Source organism: Peromyscus maniculatus, chromosome 20, assembly GCF_049852395.1.
Source record: "Peromyscus maniculatus bairdii isolate BWxNUB_F1_BW_parent chromosome 20, HU_Pman_BW_mat_3.1, whole genome shotgun sequence".
Taxonomy (NCBI): Eukaryota; Metazoa; Chordata; class Mammalia; order Rodentia; family Cricetidae; genus Peromyscus; species Peromyscus maniculatus.
Genome location: NC_134871.1, coordinates 72,458,228 through 72,476,244, shown reverse-complemented (window position 1 = coordinate 72,476,244; position 18,017 = coordinate 72,458,228). Strand labels below are relative to the sequence as shown.

Here is an 18,017-nt window from a genome sequence, read left to right as displayed (position 1 = left end):
TAAAAACTTGTGATATATGTTATATATATATATATATATATATATATATATATATATACTGCCTGTATATGATAAAGCAAAAACCAGCTCAGTTTTGAAAGTAAACATTTTCTATCTTGCTTCCTTGGGGAGGGATATGATGAATGTTAAAAATTCAAGAAGGATGTTCAGTTAGTAGAGTGTTTACATGCATGCACGAAGTCCTGAGTCCCATCTTCAGCACTGCATGGTACACATGCCTATAATCCCTGAATCTGAGAGGTGTAGGCAGAAGATCAAGGTCATTCTTAGAGAGTACATCCTGGGCTAAATGAGACCCTATGTCAAAACAAAACAGAATTGCTATATGAGAAGATTATCATTTTATTCTTAAAACTTTGTAAACTGGGGCTGGAGAGATGGCTCAACTGGTTAAGAGCACTGACTACTCTTGCAGAGGACCCAGGTTCAATTCCCAGCACCCACATGGCAGCTCACAACTGTCTGTAAGTACAGTTCCAGGGGACACAATAGCCTTCCACAAGCAAAACAAACACCAATGCACATAAAAATAAATAATTAATTAAAAAAAAAAAAAGAGAAAGCTTTGTAAGCTGACGTTTAGGAAAGGTTCCTAACTAAACTCAAGGTCAGTATACTAGTCTTATGAAATGTTGTATTTAGGGCAAAACTCACTACACATTTACAATTCTGTTGCTTTTTCTCATCTTTTGGCAACTTCAACCCTACATGTTATCATATGTTTGAAAGCAGACTTTGGAGAAGTTTTTTTTTTTTTTTTTCTCCTCAGCATTGCATTTCCTCCTAATAAGTGCCTTTTTATGAAACTAATAGAAGCCAAGATTTAGCTTAAGAAGCTAAAAGTTAGTTGTTGAGCTTGTGATTTGGGCCTCTGTGGTAACAATATTCTTCCATAGTGTCTCCTAACAAAACCTAACTTGCCTTTGAGGTGAATTGCTTGCTGTGATCTTCTTGTTAGGTGCAGTGCTTCTTTCTGAGGTAGACAAATAAGGTTTATATGCTAGGCTGGTCACATTTTATTTGGACTATATGATACAGTAGAATCAATGCATTTTTTCCAGATTAAACAAAAAAAGAAAAGGCTGGGAATGTATCTCAGTAGAAGAACCCATTGCTTGGCATATACAAGGCCCCAATCTCTAGCACCAAAAACCACCACCACCACAAGCCATCTTTTAAGTTGTGTGTGCATGATGTATGTGTGTAAGCATCAGATGTCCTCCTCTATGGCTCTTTGCCTTATTCCTTTCAGACAGAGCCTCACTGTACTAGGAGCTCACCAGCAAGCCTTGGGTATCTCCCTGTCTCTCCCTTCTCCAGCCTAGTTTGTCTCCTCACCACTCTCTTTGTATAGGAGTTACAGGCTCATGGCCACACCCAGCTTTTTGCCTGGGTGCCAAAGATCCAAACTTAGGTCCTCATGCTTAAGGAGTTTTTCTTTCTTTCCTCCTGCTCCTCCTCCTCCTTTTTCTTTGTTTTTGTTTGTTTGTTTTGTTTTTTCGAGACAGGGTTTCTCTGTGTAGCTTGGAGCCTGTCCTGGATCTCACGCTGTAGACCAGGCTGGCCTAGAACTCACAGAGATCCGCCTGCCTCTGCCTCCCGAGTGCTGGAATCAAAGGTGTGTGCCACTGCCACCACCACCTGGCTAAAGATTTATTCTTTTATTTTATTTTGTGTCCATTGGTGTTTTGTCTGCATGCATGTTTGTGTGGAGGAGCCAGATCCCGTGGATCTGGAGTTACAGACAGTTGTGAGTTGCCATATAGGTGCTGGGGATTGAACCTAGGAGCATCCAGTGCCCTTAACCAATGAGCCATCTTTCCAGTCTCTCTTCTTTTATATATATATATATATATATAATTTATTTTATTTTATTTTATTTTATGTGCATTGGTGTGAAGGTGTCATCTCTTGGAATTGGAGATATTCGTGAGCTGCCACATGGGTGCTGAGAATTGAACCTGGGTCCTCTGGAAGAGCAGTCAGTGCTCTTAACCACTGAGCCATGTCTTCAGCCCCCGATTATACTGTTCTTATCCACTGAAGCTTCTCAGCTTAACAACCTTTCTTTTTGGAACAAGAACGTGCTTGACTATATAAAATCAAGCTTTATTGAATAAAACATAGGGTTGCTAAAAATGGTTTTATGTTGAAACCAGATTTCCTGCCACTATTATTTATTAAACCATCAAACTGGAGTAATATTTCATTGGTTTTACTTTAATAAATTTCTGGTACCAACATAGATTCAATGACACCATTTTTAATGAACTTACTTTTTAAAGTTTTGCTCAAGGAGTGGTTTGCTAATACTGTGTGAAACTTGTACATGCCAGTCAGTGAGTATTGGAATACCCCCAGATAGACCCTGTGCTACAAATGAGTGTGTAGACTTAGAGACTATTATTAGATCATTTTCTCTAGAACTTCTGATCTTCCCCATAATTATTATTGTGCAATATTATTACTTTTTCCTACCCAGAACAAAACTTATACTGAGGTCTTAAAGTCCAGGCCAGCACGATGGCTCAAGCCTGTAATTTTAACTCAGGAAACAAACAGGAAGAATTCTGTGGGTTTTGAGGCAGCCTGGGCTAGCTGTGTAGTGAGTGCAAAATCATCCTGTGTTACAGATTGGGACCTTGTCATAAAAAAAAAAAGCCCCCCCCCCAAAAAAAAAAACAACTCACAAAGGGCTAGAAAGATGGTAAGCGATTAAGAGCATTGGCTACATGTCCAGAATACCCAGGTTTGATTCCTAGCACCCACATGGCAACTTAAAACAATCTGTAACTCTAGTTTCAGGGGATCTGATGTCCTTTTTTGGCCTCTGTTGACACCGGCACACATGTAGTACACAAACATACATGTAGGGAAAACACCCACATGGGGCTAAAGAGATGGCTCATCTGTTAGGAGCACTTGCTCTTGCAGAGGACCTGGGTTTGATTCCCAGCACCTGGGCTTACAACCAAATGTAACTCCAGTTTTAGGGGATCCAATGGGCCCCTCTGGTGTACATACATACATGCATGCAAAACACACATACACTAAATAAATAGAAATTAAGAAAAACATATATACATAATAATAAATCTTTTTAAAAAAACCCTACATCTGGCAGTGGTGATGCATGTCTTTAATCTCAGCACTTGGGAAGTAGAGGCAGGTGGATCGCTATAAATTTGAAGCTGGCCTAGTCTACAGTGTGAGTTCCAGGACAGTCAGGGCTACACAGAAAAACCCTGTCTTAAAAAAACTAAAAAGAAAACAAAACAAACAAAAACTTTATAAAACAAACAACCCCTACATAAAACAACCCAAAAACTGTTTTTGTTTGTTGTGGTTTTTCAAGTCTGGGCTTCTCTGTGTAGTTTTGGTTGGTGCCTGTCCTGGAACTTGCTCTGTAGACCAGACTGATCTCAAACTCACAGAGATCTGCCTGCCTCTGCCTCCCAAGTGCTAGGATTAAAGGCGTGTGTCTGTTTGTTTTTTCTAAATCATAAGAATTTTAAATTGGCCCTTAAAGATCAATGTTTTGATCCTGGCACAGTGGTCCATGCATATAATCCCAGCTACTTGGGAGGCTGATGCTTCAAGAGGAGGAGCTGATGCTTCAAGAGGAATGGAAGTTCAAGTCTAGTCTAGAAAATATAGCAAAACCCAGTCTAAAAAAGGGAATGGAGGGAGGCATTAGGAATGTAGTTTAGTTGGTGGAGTGATGGTTTATCATGCTTACAGTCCTGGGTTTGGTCTCCAACATGGAATGGTAATGATAACTGTAATCTCAGGTGGTAGAGGCAGGTTTGAGGCCACCCAGGGCTTTGTAATGATTTTGAGGCCAGTATGGGATACATGACCCTGTCATGAACAGATAAACTACTAAATAACTAAAAAGGAAAAAAAAAATCTGTGTTGATCGTTGTTTTAGGGATCATACTTTATCTGAAAATGGGCAGCAAAATAAATTTTACTTGTTTATTATTTATTTAAATAGGATCATGTTGTGGAGCCAGCTCAAGCTAGTCTGGAACCTCCTATGTATTGCAGGCTGGACTCTTCAATTGGGATCCTTCTGCTTTTGTCTCCCTAGTGCTGGGGTTAGTCATGTTCTGCCGTACCTGGACAGGACAAAGCTTCTGTATGGTTTTTATTTGTGTTTTGTCTGTATATGTGGTGTATGTTTATGTTCCTATGTTTGGATATGTGCATGTGGAGGTCAAAAGTCAATGTCCTTTATATATATATATATATATATAAAGGTAATATATACACCCCCCACCCTACCCCCGCTGAGGACCGAACCCAGGGCCTTGCACTTGCTAGGCAAGTGCTCTACCACTGAGCTAAATCCCCAACCTCTTCACTTTATATTTTGAGGAGGAATGTGTCTCACTGAAACTGGAGCTCGACAATTGTCTAGACTGGCTGGCCAGTGAGCTCCAGGAATCTGTTGTCCCCAGTTACCCCTTCTCCCATGCTCCCAGAACTCTGGTTACAGACATGTACTGCTTCATCCTGCTTTTATGTGGGCGCTCAAGTCCACACGCTTGCCCAGCATGTACCTTACCAACTGAGCCATCTCCCCAGCCTGTTTGTTTTTGAGAAGGGATTTCACTGTGTAGCCCAATCTTGCATTGAACTTATGATCCTCTTGCCTCCACCTCCACTTAGGATTATAGGCTGTGCCATCACACTTTGCTTTGTATTTTCTTTATTAACATTTTACCAGTTTCCAGGAATTCTTCTACTTCTCAATGCACATTGAGAGAACTAGAAGTATAGCTAAACAATGGGTACTTGCTGAGTATGCTTGAGACCCTGGGTTTGTACTTTAGCACTGAAAAAAAATTAGAAATTAAAACTGGGAACTGGACAGATGGCTTGGTGGTTAAGAGCACTAGTTCCTCTTCTGGCAGACCTGGGTTTGGTTTCCAGCACTAGCATGGTGGCTCACAACCATCTGTAACTCTAGGTCCAGGGGAGCTGATGCCCTCTTCTGGCTTCTGAAGGCACCAGGCATGCAAATGGTGCACCAAATGTACATGCATGCAAAATACCTATATGCATTAAAAAAAAAGAAAAGTCAAACCACATTTTAAAAAACAAACCCAAAACACTAAAATATACATTGAAATCAAAGATGTGATCATATAACCCTGGCTGGCCTGGAACTTACTATGTAGACAAAGCTGGCCTTGAACTCAAAGAGATTTGCCTTTTTCTGCCTCCCAAGTGCTGGAATTAAAGTGTGTGCCACCACATCATGTTTATTTCTACTTTCGCTTCTTGCTGTTATTTTTAAATTACTATTTTTGAGACGGTCTCACTATATGGTCTGGAACTTGCTATTGCTATGTAGACCACATGTGTGTCACCAGGCCCTGCTGTCACTTTAACAAGGTGTAGCCCCGCTCCCATGATCGTTTCTGAGAATAGCTCAAAGTGGTTTCTTGAATCTTTTAACGTTCTAGTTAGGGCTAGAGAAATGGCTTGGAGGTTAAGAGCACTGGTTCACAACCATCCGTAACACCGGTTCCAGGGAGTCCAGTGACCTCTTCTGATCTTTGCAGATACTAAAGACACATGGGGCACAGACATATACACTCAGACAAAATACTCATATACGTAAAATAAATGTGTTTTTAAAGATTAAATTTGAAAACTTAAAAAAACTAAAAAACCTTGATTCAGGTTGTTGACTTTTATAAACTGCTTCCAGATCAGCTATAAGCATCGGCCATGAATTTTATAACTTCTGATTCAGCCTAGTTCTTGTGAGCATCTGTTTTCTGTCATTTGCTACAAAACTGTTTGGTCCACTTAGCTGGCTGTTGTTGAAACCTGTCCCTTCATGTCTGAAAACCAAATGCAGACATTAACTTAAACATTCTGTTGAGTCTGTCAGTACTGCACTACTCTTGTGTTTTAAAATTACATTTTAATTTATTTAGTGTGTATGTGCCATGGCACAAGTGTGGATGTCAAAGGACAGCTTGGGGAAATCCTCTTCTTCCACCATGCGGGTCCTGGGGATTGAACTCAGCTTGTCAGGCTTGGTGACAAGTACAGTTTCCTGTTGAGCCACCTTGGGAGACTTCTGTATTTTGTATAGCAGTGTATCGGCAACTTTTTTTTTTTTGTCTCAGCACTGTCTGGTAAACTCTCAAAAGTTACTAATTGTTCTTCACTTGGGCATGGTGGTACATGCCTATAATGCTGGCACTTGGGAGACTGAGGCAGTATAAGCCTCAAGAACTAAAGGCTGTCAGTGATGGTGCATGCCTTAAATCCCAGCACTTGGGAGGCAGAGGCAGGCAGATCTCAGGTTCTAGGTCAGCCTGGTCTACATAGTGAATTCTAGGACAGCCAGTACTACACAGAGAAACCCTGTCTTAAAGAACACCCCCTTCCAAAAAAAAAAAAAAAAAAAAAGAGCTGAAGGCTAGCATGGGATATGCAGTAAGTTCCAGGCCATCATGGGCTATAGAGTGAGACTTTGTCTTAGTCATGTCCCCGTCCCTGTCCCTGCCCTCCCCAAAAAAGAGTTATTGAGGATTTTAAACAACTTTGGCTCATCTGAATTAATATCTATTAATGTTAACCTTATTAGAGATTAAAATATAATTTTTAAAAATAATAGCAAACTCATTATATTATAACAAAAATAATTGCATCTGTATTGTCAGAAAAAAAAAAAAGGCTGGAGATGAAGCTCAATAAAGTGCTTGCCTAGCATGCACTAGGCCCTAGGTTAGTTCCATAGCACTGCATAAACCAAGTTGATGGCATATACCTGTAATCTGCACTTGAGAGGTGTCAACCTGGGCTAGAGACTGTCTCAAAAAAAAAGAAAAAGAAAAAGCTGGGCATGGTATCATACATCTTTAATTCCAGCATTTGGGAGGTAGAGGAAGGTGGATCTCTGTGAGTTCAAGACTAGCCTGGTTTACATAGTGAATTCCAGGTCAGCCAGGGTTACATAGAGAGACCCTGTTTCCAAAAAAGGGGGTGAGGCAGAAGATGATTAGACTGGTAAAGGTGCCTACCACAGAAGCTTGATGACCTGAGTGTGATTCCTGGTGCCCACAAGGTAGAAGATTGTCCTCCAACCTCCATCTGCTGCTGTGGCAGATGCATACGCCATATACCCATACACAAAAAGAAAAATCTAAGAGAGAACCTTCAAGTTGCTTTAATATCTAGCTTCACAGAAAACAGTGCATTCAGTCTGTTAAAGATATGTTGTTTTGCTTTAAGTATATGAATGACATGATCTTACATACGTGTGACAGAAAAAGGAAAGATTATTTTTAGGTAGTTGTAACCTCCTTGGATATGGTACCAAAATCTAGAAACTGATTTCTTAAATTTCTTAAAAGTTACAGTGTGTGACCTGAGACCACTTTTGTGAACTTTTAATACTGTTACATTGAAATGTGTTGGTCTGTAAGTAGATCTTTTACTTCTAAGTAATTTTTTTTTTTTTTTAACTTCCATGAGCCCTCTGAAAGGGTCTTGGAGATCTATAAGTGACCCTGGAGCCACTTGGAGAATTGCTGCCGTACAGATTTGAGAATATAGCTGCTTTCTAAAGGGAAAAGTTAGGAGCTTTCCAACTTGCTTAATGATTCTCAAATGGTGGTCATCAGAATTTCCCAAAGTATTTTTTATTTTTATTCTAATGAATTAATTTTTGTTTTTGGGTAATCCCAGGCCATCCTCAAGTCCCCATATGTAGTTGAGGATGAACTTGAACTTTCTGTTCCTCCTGCCTCCAACTCTCAGGGCTGTGCCACCACATCTGGTTTGTGGTTTTATGGGGTTCAAATCCAGGGCTTTTGGTATGCTAGGCAAGCACTTTGCCAGTTGACTATCCCTGTTTCATCTTTTTTTGGGGGGGTGGGGGTGGAGTTGGGTCTTTTTCAAAACAGGGTTTAATGAGCTAGGGCCCATCCTAATTAGAGCTCATTAGCCACATTGAAATCATGTATGATTTTATTTTAATTTGTATGTTGTTGGTGATTGAATTCAGCACCTTATTAGTGCTAGGCAAGTGCAACTGAGTCCCATTTCTCAACAGCACTCCTCACTGTGTGTGTGCATGTAAGAGAGACAGACAGACTCACCAGTTTGGGTTTTGGATATGAAGGTGTATTTATTATGATGCTGTGTATGTACATGCATGTACTAGAGTGCATTTATGAAGGTCAGTGGACAACTTTGGGGAGTTGGTTCTCTCTGTTATGTGTTCTAGGGATTGAACTCAGGTTGTCAAACTTACTCTGTGTTTTAGTTTAATTTCTGTTGCTGTGATAGATACTTTGACTGCATGCAACTTAGGGGAAGATAACATAGTCATTCGTTGAGGTAAGTCAAGGCAGGAACTTGAAGGCAGGCCTGTTTGCTATTTCACAGAGCATTATCTCTAGTCAAGCAACTTACTTCACAGCCAGAGAAGTGAAGCAGGAACCATGGAGAACACTGCTTGCTATCTGGCTTGCAGGCCAGCTTACACTCGGGTAATTTTCTTACGTAGTTCAGGGCTACTTGCCAAGGGATGATACAGCACACAATGAGCTATTTAATTAACAGTTGAGATAACCCCCACCCCAGACATACCCAAAGGCCATTCTGATCTATTCAATTCCTCAGTTAAAGCTGTCTTTTCAGATTATTCTAGGTTCTGTCCAGTTCATAGTTAAAACTAACCAGAATACCTGTCAATTGCTTTTGCCCACAGAAGCATCTCATGGGCCCTGAAGTCTCACTTTGTAATGCAGGCTGGTCTCAAACTTTTAATTCTCCCGCCTCAGGTTCCCTCCTAAATGTTGGAATTGCCATGTAAGTTCTTGGGCTTCAGTGCTAACAGCAATCCGGGAAGCCTAGGAATCTGTATTTCTGTACAAGTTGCTCAAGTGATTCTGCAAGGCTTAAAAGTGATTGCGCTACTGTAACTTTATTTATCTGGTTATTTTTAGATTTATTTTATGTATGTGAGTATTTTCCCTGCATCTATATATGTGCATCATGTGCATGTCTAGCTAGTGCCCATGGAGTTGAGAAAATGGTGTCATCTTATGGCACTGGAGTCACAGATGGCTGTGAGCCACTATGTGGGTGCTGGGAACTGAACCTAGGACCTCTACAAGAGCAGCAAACGCTCTTAACTGCTGAGCCGTATTCCAGCCCCCTTAACCTTACAGAATAAAAACAAACATGGAATTATAAAATTTGGAAATTGAAACAAAAAGAAGTTAATACTTAGATAAATTATAAATGACTTAGTATTTATGTATTAATAATTAACATAAATTCTGATATTCTCCCTAGTTAGACTATGTTACTTAACCATGTATTTTGGGATTGAATGACAAAGGTCAGACAATAAATATGGTAGACTATGTGGCATGAGGTCTGTGTTATACTTACTCAACTCTGCCATTCTAACACAAAAGTAGACATGGATGATATATTGATGAATAAGCACAGATATGTTCTAATATAATTTGTGGGAGGGGCTTCTAGGGATCAAATATAGAGCATTATGTAGGCTGGGCAATTTTCTACCACTAAGATATGTCCCCAGGTCTATGACTTTTTTATAGGCACTAAAATTGAATTTCATATAAATTTCATGTGTTATAAAACAGTCTTTCTTTCTGATTTTTCAACCATTTAAAAATTATTCTTGGCTTACAGGCCATACAAAGGTAGGTGGCAGACTGAAATATTTGGTCCATGAGCTGAAATTTCCTGATGTTTAATATATACTATTGTAGCGGGAATTTTAAAAGTTCTTATTAATAAAATCAAACCTGAGGCGAGTTATTGGGGTCCATGCTGGTAGATCAGAGAGACAGAACAAGCCACAGCTATCTCACCTTGCCAGTTCCTCAGCTGGTCCTGTTTCCTCGGACTGGAAGCTTCTGTGTCCTCATCCCAATGGATCTCAGCTGAACTGCTGCTTCAAAGCTTGAATGCTTAACCAGCCAAGTCTGAACCAGCCCAATGCTTAACCAGCCAAAAGCCTCTAGTTTCTGGTCCTCACGCCTTATATATCTTTCTACTTTCTACCACCACTCCCTGGGATTAAAGGCTGGCTTTCTGGGATTAAAGGCGTGTGTCACCATGCTTGGCTGTTTCCAATGTGGCCTTGAACTCACAGAGATCCAGAGGGATTTCTATCTCTGGAATGCTAGGATTAAAGGTGTGAGTGCCACCATTTTCTAGCCTTTGTATCTAGTGGCTGTCTGTTCTCTGACCCCAGATAAATTTATTAAGGTACACAATATTCTGGGGAACACAATACCACCACATCTCCTCTCTTTTTGTCTAAAATTAAAGAAAGCTTATAACTAATACAAGAAAATAAGTATATCTAATAAGTATATACAATATATACAGACAAAAATTACATTAATGATGTCTAGTCCATTAACATTTGACAGATTCAGATAAAAACTCCATTATATATATTAACAATGTCCTGTCCAGTAACATCTGATAAACTTAGACCAAAAAATTTTCATTACTTATCTTATTTAAAACAAGTACTTCCTTTTTAAAAGTAGATTCCATAATCTCCCTTTTTATCTTATCATACCCATATTTTCTCTTTTTTCTTTTCATAATATATTCATTAGTCTACCTTTTGTCATTTTTATATCTTCCCCTTTTTCTTCAGTGTAGATTCAATGATCTACCTATTTATCCTATTATTTCTTTACCTTTTTTCTCAGAGTAGATTCGATGATCTATCTCATATCTATATTCTCTTTTTCTTTTTGCTTTCTAGGGGTGAAGATATCTTTAGGGAATCTTGAAAAGAAAATTTTTGGGTTAATTATCAAGTCCTGTATCATTTGTCCAGTCTCTGAATAATAGGAAAGTTCAGGGCTTGTTTCAAGTCCTTGTTCAAGTAGTCTGTCAGGCTGGATCATCTCAGCTAGCCATCTCAAAATTGTTCTGACCAGTTTGTAGTCCAAAGTCGATTTTTCCATGGTGTTAATTGGCTTAATGGCTTTATCATAGTCCATGTGGAATCATCGTTGTAGGATCCTGTCATCTTTTTGAAGATTTCAAAGTCACTGTTAGGCGAGATCATGGTTTCCTGCAGACTTTTTTTTTTTGCCTCTGTGGTTTGGAGCAATCATAGTCTGATAAATGTCTGTCTCTCGGAACCATGAACATTCTTCCCTAGAACAGAAAATCTTCACAGCAATTTTTTCCCAACATTTGTCTTGCCAAACGTTTCCAGACTGACCTTTGCCGATGCTTTCTTGTAACACGATGGTCCTGGCAATTCTTCTCTGAAACAGCAGTGGTAAACCCTTCGTCCCAGGTAGCAGCATCACCGCAGTCACAAACATGATGAGAAGGAGCTGGCAATGTGGAGCAGTAGCCACTGCTTCCATGGTCCCACTACTGTTTGTGGCTCAGTCCGGGCCAAAGCTTCTCCCAAGCCTCCTAGGCCGGCCTCAAACTCGGGATCCTCCTGCCTCTGCCTCCTTCAGCAAATCCAACCGGCGTGCGCCACCACAACCGGCTGAGTGTAGCTTAGGCCTGAGCTGGGGCTCACAAGGCAAACAGCTTTTTCATGAATTTGTAACACGAACGTTGGGCGCCAGATGTAGCAGGAATCTTAAAGGTTCTTATTAATAAAATCAAACCCGAGGCCAGTTATTGGGGTCAATGCTGGTAGATCAGAGAGACAGAACAAGCCACAGCTATCTCACCTTGCCAATTCCTCAGCTGGTCCTGTTTCCTCAAACTGGAGGCCTCTGAGTCCTCATCCGGAATGGGTCTCAGCTGAATTACTGCTCAAAAGCCTGAATGCTTAACCAGCCAAAATCTTCTACTTTCTGGTCCTCACGCCTTATATATCTTTTTGCTTTCTACCACCACTCCCTGGGATTAAAGGCTGGCTTTCTGGGATTAAAGGCGTGTGTCACCATGCTTGGCTGTTTCCAATGTGGCCTTGAACTCACAGAGATCCAGAGGGATTTCTATCTCTGGAATGCTAGGATTAAAGGTGTGAGTGCCACCATTTTCTAGCCTTTGTATCTAGTGGCTGTCTGTTCTCTGACCCCAGATAAATTTATTAAGGTACACAATATTCTGGGGAACACAATACCACCACATACTATAGCTGGATTTTGAATTTAAAAATCATTACAAGAAAATATTATGCTTAATCTTAAAGTGGAACATTATGGTATCTGTTTCCTTATTCATAATTTTGATTTTTTGCTGTTTCAGTTACCTCTGTCAACTGAGATTTGAATATATTAAGAAAAATTCCAGAAATAATTTATTAATTTTAAATCACATGCTATTATTAATAGTGTGAGGAAACCTATGCCTGTCCTACTCCATTCCTGTGTAGGACCCTGGGATGTGAATTATCCCTTTGGCTACCCAGTCTTCAATCCCATATTGTATGCTGCCTGTTGGCCAGTCAGTAGCCTTAAATATCGTATTTACGTTGCCATGCTATTGCAATGTAAATGTAAATTTAAATTAAGTAAGCCTTATTTTACTTAATAATAGTCTCAAAGTGCAAGGGGTTTGAAAAAGCTGCAGCAGGACATTACCCACTGAAGAGTGGGCTGAGGCCAAGGCTGAAGCTCACTTGGTAGAATACTTGCCTAGTAAGTCCTGGTTTCCATCCCCAGCACCACATCAGGGTACTCCAAAGGCAGAAGCAGGAGGATAAAAAGTTCAAGGTTATCCTTGGCTACATAGCAAATTTAAGGCCAGCCTGGGATGCTTGAGACCTTGTCTCAAAAGAAAACTACAGGCTAGGTGTGGTGACGCACACCTTTGACTTTAATCCCCAGTACTCTAGGAAGAGTCAGGAAGATATGGGTTCAAGACCAGGCTGATCTACATAGTGAGTTCCAGGCCAGCCAAGACTGTAATGAGACCTTGTCTCAAAAACCAACCACTACCACCACCAGACATGCCCCACCCCAACCCCGTGTGCCCTCCTCCCAAAAAAAGAAACCCAATAAAAACATGGAAGAAAAGGCGCCGCTGGTCCTCTGGCCATGCTGCAGAACATACAGAAAAGCAACGTATGCAGCATTTGGTGCTGTTATAGTTGGGCGTCCTCCACTGTGAGTCTTGGAATCTTTTCCTATAAGGGAGAACGGTTGTATTTAATTTTCTTAATACTTCAAGGTGTTTGGTGGTAGTGGGGCATGGTTGTTATCCTAGCACTTGGTGGGGCTGAGGCAGGGGTAGCAAGAGTTTGAGCTGAACCTGGGCTTCAGAGTAAGTCCAGACCAGCTTGGGTTACATAGTGATATCCTGTCAAAAAAAGAAAAGAAAGGAGGTAGAGAAAAAAGAAATCTAAGAACTTGTCCTCAAATTCATGTTTCTGGATATTCACTTTGTATACCAAGCATATAAGAACCCCTGTTAGGTGCTAAATTGATGAAATACACAATTCAGCTGTAAATAGTTGTATACCATGCACGTTTTATATATCTTTCAGAAGGTATAAATAATTCTGTTCTTGTTTGGAGTGTGTGCAAACAAATAACTAGAATTTATACTAGCCTCAACATCTTTGTTCCTTATTTGCCAATTTCTTTTATAACTCTGCTTCCCCCACTTAGCAAAGAATTTCACAAAACCCTGATATAGGAAGGATGTGGTGGTGCAAGCCTGTAATCCCAGCAAATGGGAGGCAGAGTCAGGACAGATTGCAAGTTTGGGGCCAAATGGGGAGACCCTATCTCAAACAAATACAAGGCTAGGGAGATGGCTCATTTGGTGAAGTGCCTGCTGTGTACCCAGAAACTGAAAAGCCAGGCAAGGCGGCACACATCTGTATCCTGGATGAGGGTGTCGGGGAGGACAGGGACAGAGGGAACTGGTAGATCCCTGGTGTTCACTGGCACTGAAATCTGGCTTCACACATGCGCACACACACCCCACAAGTGCCATACACATACATACACAACTGCCATACACATACATACATACAAATGCAAAACTTTGATATGAAACAATAAGGCTAATTTGTTTAAGATTGTAGTAGTATTTGTGGTTTTACACAATCTGGGTGATTTACCTACTAGTGAGATAATGTATGGTGAACTATGGTAGTGCTAAATAATACAATGGAAAATTGACTTAGAATTAATAAGCTGAGATTCCAACTCCTGAATAATGGACTGTCTGGTAAAACTTAAGTCTACTTTGTTTTTTGAGGTTCACATAACCTGCATTATAATTTCACAGTTTATATATGTTTACTGGAATCTTTTCCTTATACGGTTTTCTAGATACCATGCAAACCAGAGCATCAGTGAGTGTCCTTTTGGAGGATAAATTGTTGAGACTGGAGCTGGAAAGATGGTTCGGTGGGTAGAAAAACTTGCCACCAAGCCTAATAATCTGAGTTCTGTCCTCAGGACCCACGTGGAAGGAGAAGAGAACCTACTCCCAAAAGTTGTCCTCTAACCCCCCACACACATTGTGGCATATGTATGTAATTTAAAAAAGACTGTTGAGACTGGTTGAGAATGTCAGTGTTGTATGCTCTGTTTACTAGCAGCTAAGTTCTCTATTGTCTGAAACGTAGTATACTGTTGTATTTTTCAGAGGACTGTTTGCATATATACTTTTCTGTATTAATGTCATAAAGGGATGGAGGTGCAGAGTTGGAGCCTTTTTTAAAATTTCCATCTTGTTTAAAGCTAAACTAAATGGTGCTCACTCAGTAACTGTTAGGCTTAGTTTTAGCTTCCTTCATTCCCTTAGAGATGCATGTTAGGGACAGTTTCTAATCATTTCTTATTAGTTATTACTATAAATAATATTTCTTGCCAGGGATTCTGAAAATGGGTAATAAAGGGAAGAGCTGCCTGGAACTGCTTGGTTGATTTCTGTATGAAACTGGGAGTATATAATTTTAAACTTTTTTATGGTCCTTTTGAACTTATTTTTCCAGTTGAAACTGATGCTTTATAGAACTTATATGACTCTTTAATTTACTCTTCAGTGCTTTAGAATAGTTTAAAAGGTAACAGCCCTCTTTTTCTTTTTAACTCAAAGACATACTTTTTACTCGGTCATGCAGATCAGCATTCTTTTATTATTAGATTACATTATACATTTTAATTTTATTTCCATTTCACTTACCATTATTATGTGTATGTATGATATGTGTTGAGGGGGCCCATGTGCCATGGTACACATGTGGAGGTCTGAGAACAACTATAAAGTTGGTTTTCTCCTCCCGCCTTTACATGGGTTCCAGGATTCAAACTCAGGTTTCAGGCTTGTGTGGCAAACAGTTTACCTGTTAGCCCATTTTTTTTATTTATTAAAAGCAATTTCTGATCATTATAGACTTGGAATACTAATAGTACAAAGAAGAAAATAAAGTAATCTAGAATACAATGATCTTAGACATAATGATAATTCATTTTGTATTTAGTATTGTGTCGATTCCTTCGTCTTTTTTTGTTGTTGTTGTTTTTTTGTTTGTGTTTTGAGACAGGGTTTCTCTGTGTAGCTTTGGAGCCTGTCCTGGAACTCACTCTGTAGCTCAGGCTAGCCTCAAACTCACAGAGATCCACCTGGCTCTGCCTCCCGAGTGCTGGGATTAAAGGCGTACGCCACCACTGCCCGGCCTTCATCTATTTTTTTAAAGGATTATTTATTTTATATATGTGAATGTTTTCCCTGTGTGTATGTTTGTGTACCATGTACATGCATGCCTAGTGCCTAAGGAGTTCTGAAGGTGTCAGACTATTGGAACTAGAGTTATGGGTGGTTGTGAGGTACCATGTGGATGCTGGGACCTCTGCAAACAAGTCCCCATCCTTTATCTAGTTTTAATCATTATTTTTTTGCTTACTTCTTTTTATACATTTAGAATCACAATTCATATGAAATTTTATTTATCTAAATTTTTATTCATTTATTCATTTTGTGTGTATGTGTGAGTGCTGGCCCTTGCATGTCACAGCACACCGTGGAAGTCAGAGTTTACCTTCAACCTTGTTGAGGCTGATTCTCTTCTGTTGTGTAGGTGTCCTCCAGGCTAGTTGGCCTTTGAGCTTCTGTTTTTCTGTTACTGCTTTCCATCTTATGAAGGGATGGATTATGGATGTGTGCCACCCCCCCTCTTTTTACATGAGTTCTAGGGATTGAACTCAAGTTGTCAAGCTTGTGTGCCAAATACTTTTACCTGCTACAAGCCATATCCCTGGCCCCATAATTTTATATTATTGTTTTTCATTTAATGAGCACTACTTTCTCATGTCATTAAATAGTTGTCAAAATGTTATTCTTAACATCTTCAATATAGTCTGTTGTAACATAGTGTCTTAATTTATATTTCTTTTCCTTCAGCATTTAATTCCTATTCTTTGTTAGTCATAAATATTATTATGACAAACATTTTAGAATGTAAATATCCCAGCACCCATGTTGGGTGGGTTATAACTGCTCATTCCTCCACCTGCAGTGGGATCTAACACCTCTGGTCTCTGAGGACACCTGTACTAACATGCAAACACACACACACACACACACACACACACACATACACACACACACACACACACACACACACACACACACGCACACACACACACACACACACAAAATATTATAAAAATTTAATTCTCTAAACCTTGGCTTTAAAATTTTTTATTTATTTATTTTTTTTACTAACTTGTGTATTTGAGTATGGATGTCCATAGTGTGCATATGGTGGTCAGAGGACAACTTTCAGGAGTTGATTCTTTCCATCTACCTTTGAGTTTTAGGGATTGAGTTCAGATTAAGTACTTCTACTTGCTGGACCATCTCACTGGCCCTAAACCTTGATTTTTCTTAATTAGTCTTCAGCATTCAGATGAGTTTCACTTTTAGGCAAATGCTAATTGTATCATTTACGTATTTGGTTGCTCTGAGTACATGAGCCTTTTCCCTGTAGACCTAGGCATCTAAGGACAGCCTTTTAATGCATCTTTGTTTTCTTGTTTTAGGCATCTCACTTACTCTTGGTAGTATCTCTCATTTTGTATATTCCTCTCATCATTTATCGTTTAGTCCTATAAAGTCCTTACATTTCATCTAAAAAATAGATCAGGAAGGAGACAATACACTGTGAGTGTCATGCCTAGACACATGATCTGCTTGTCAAGCAGTAGAATTACAGATGAGCTATGAGTTAAGTTCACATTGAGTGGCAGCAGCATCATTCAAGATTTCACTTTTTGTCTCCATCTGTTCATACTATAGAAATGTGTTGCTTTTTGTTTGTCATATAGAAATAACCAAAAGCATTCTTTGCGTGTCACAACTGATGTAGCAGATGGAGAATGAAGGAAGAATTAAAAAGGTGTGAGTGGAAATTTTTAAATGGAGAGAGAGATTATTCTTAATTGTTAAATATTTAAATTTTCTTGGATGCAAAAATGATGGAAATGACAAGGGACCTGAGAATAGGAGATGATTTAAGAATAACTAGGCATTTAAAGAAAGACTTCTTCCTCCCATTGTGATCTCTGTTTGGTAAAAATGGTAAAACAAAGGCTTACAAATTGGGACAGAGGCAGGAAATCCTATTAGTGGCTGCCAGTGTAACATTCAAGACCAAAGAAAAGCTTACTTCTGTTAGGTTTTTAATGCTTTTTCTCCCGAAGTTTTTCTTTTTCTTTTTTAGCAAGGCACAATTTTGTTATTATACAATTCTTAATAAAGATTCCAAATTATAATCATCCTCATTTTTTGAAGGTTTGAAATTTATGGCTTGATGAAAATTGTTCCAGAATTTATGTAATCACTTTCTACTCCCCTATCTTACCAGAAAGAACCTTTTCCTTCTAATAATCAATAAAGGAGAAAATTTAGCCCGAAGTACCAGAATCAATATAAAAGTAAGGACTTCTGCCTAATTCTTTTGTCCACGTCTACCTTGATAGAAGTAGACACAAAGAACCCTTCAAGCCAAGTTCTGATCTGTG

At 39.4% G+C, this 18,017-nt stretch overlaps 1 protein-coding gene across 10 annotated transcripts in view; it reads left to right on the top strand.

Moving 5' to 3' along the window:
- LOC102906308 (cyclic AMP-dependent transcription factor ATF-7) overlaps positions 1–18,017 on the top strand; it is a 101,546-nt gene that overhangs the window by 8,489 nt on the left and 75,040 nt on the right. Inside the window, exon 1 of one of the 10 annotated variants that reach the window (XM_076556918.1) lies at positions 14,318–14,396. The exons of the other annotated variants lie outside the window; for them this stretch is intronic. The gene's annotated coding sequence lies outside the window, so the exon portion shown is untranslated. Of the gene's footprint in view, positions 1–14,317; positions 14,397–18,017 lie in introns of those variants that run through there. 10 annotated transcript variants of the gene reach the window in all.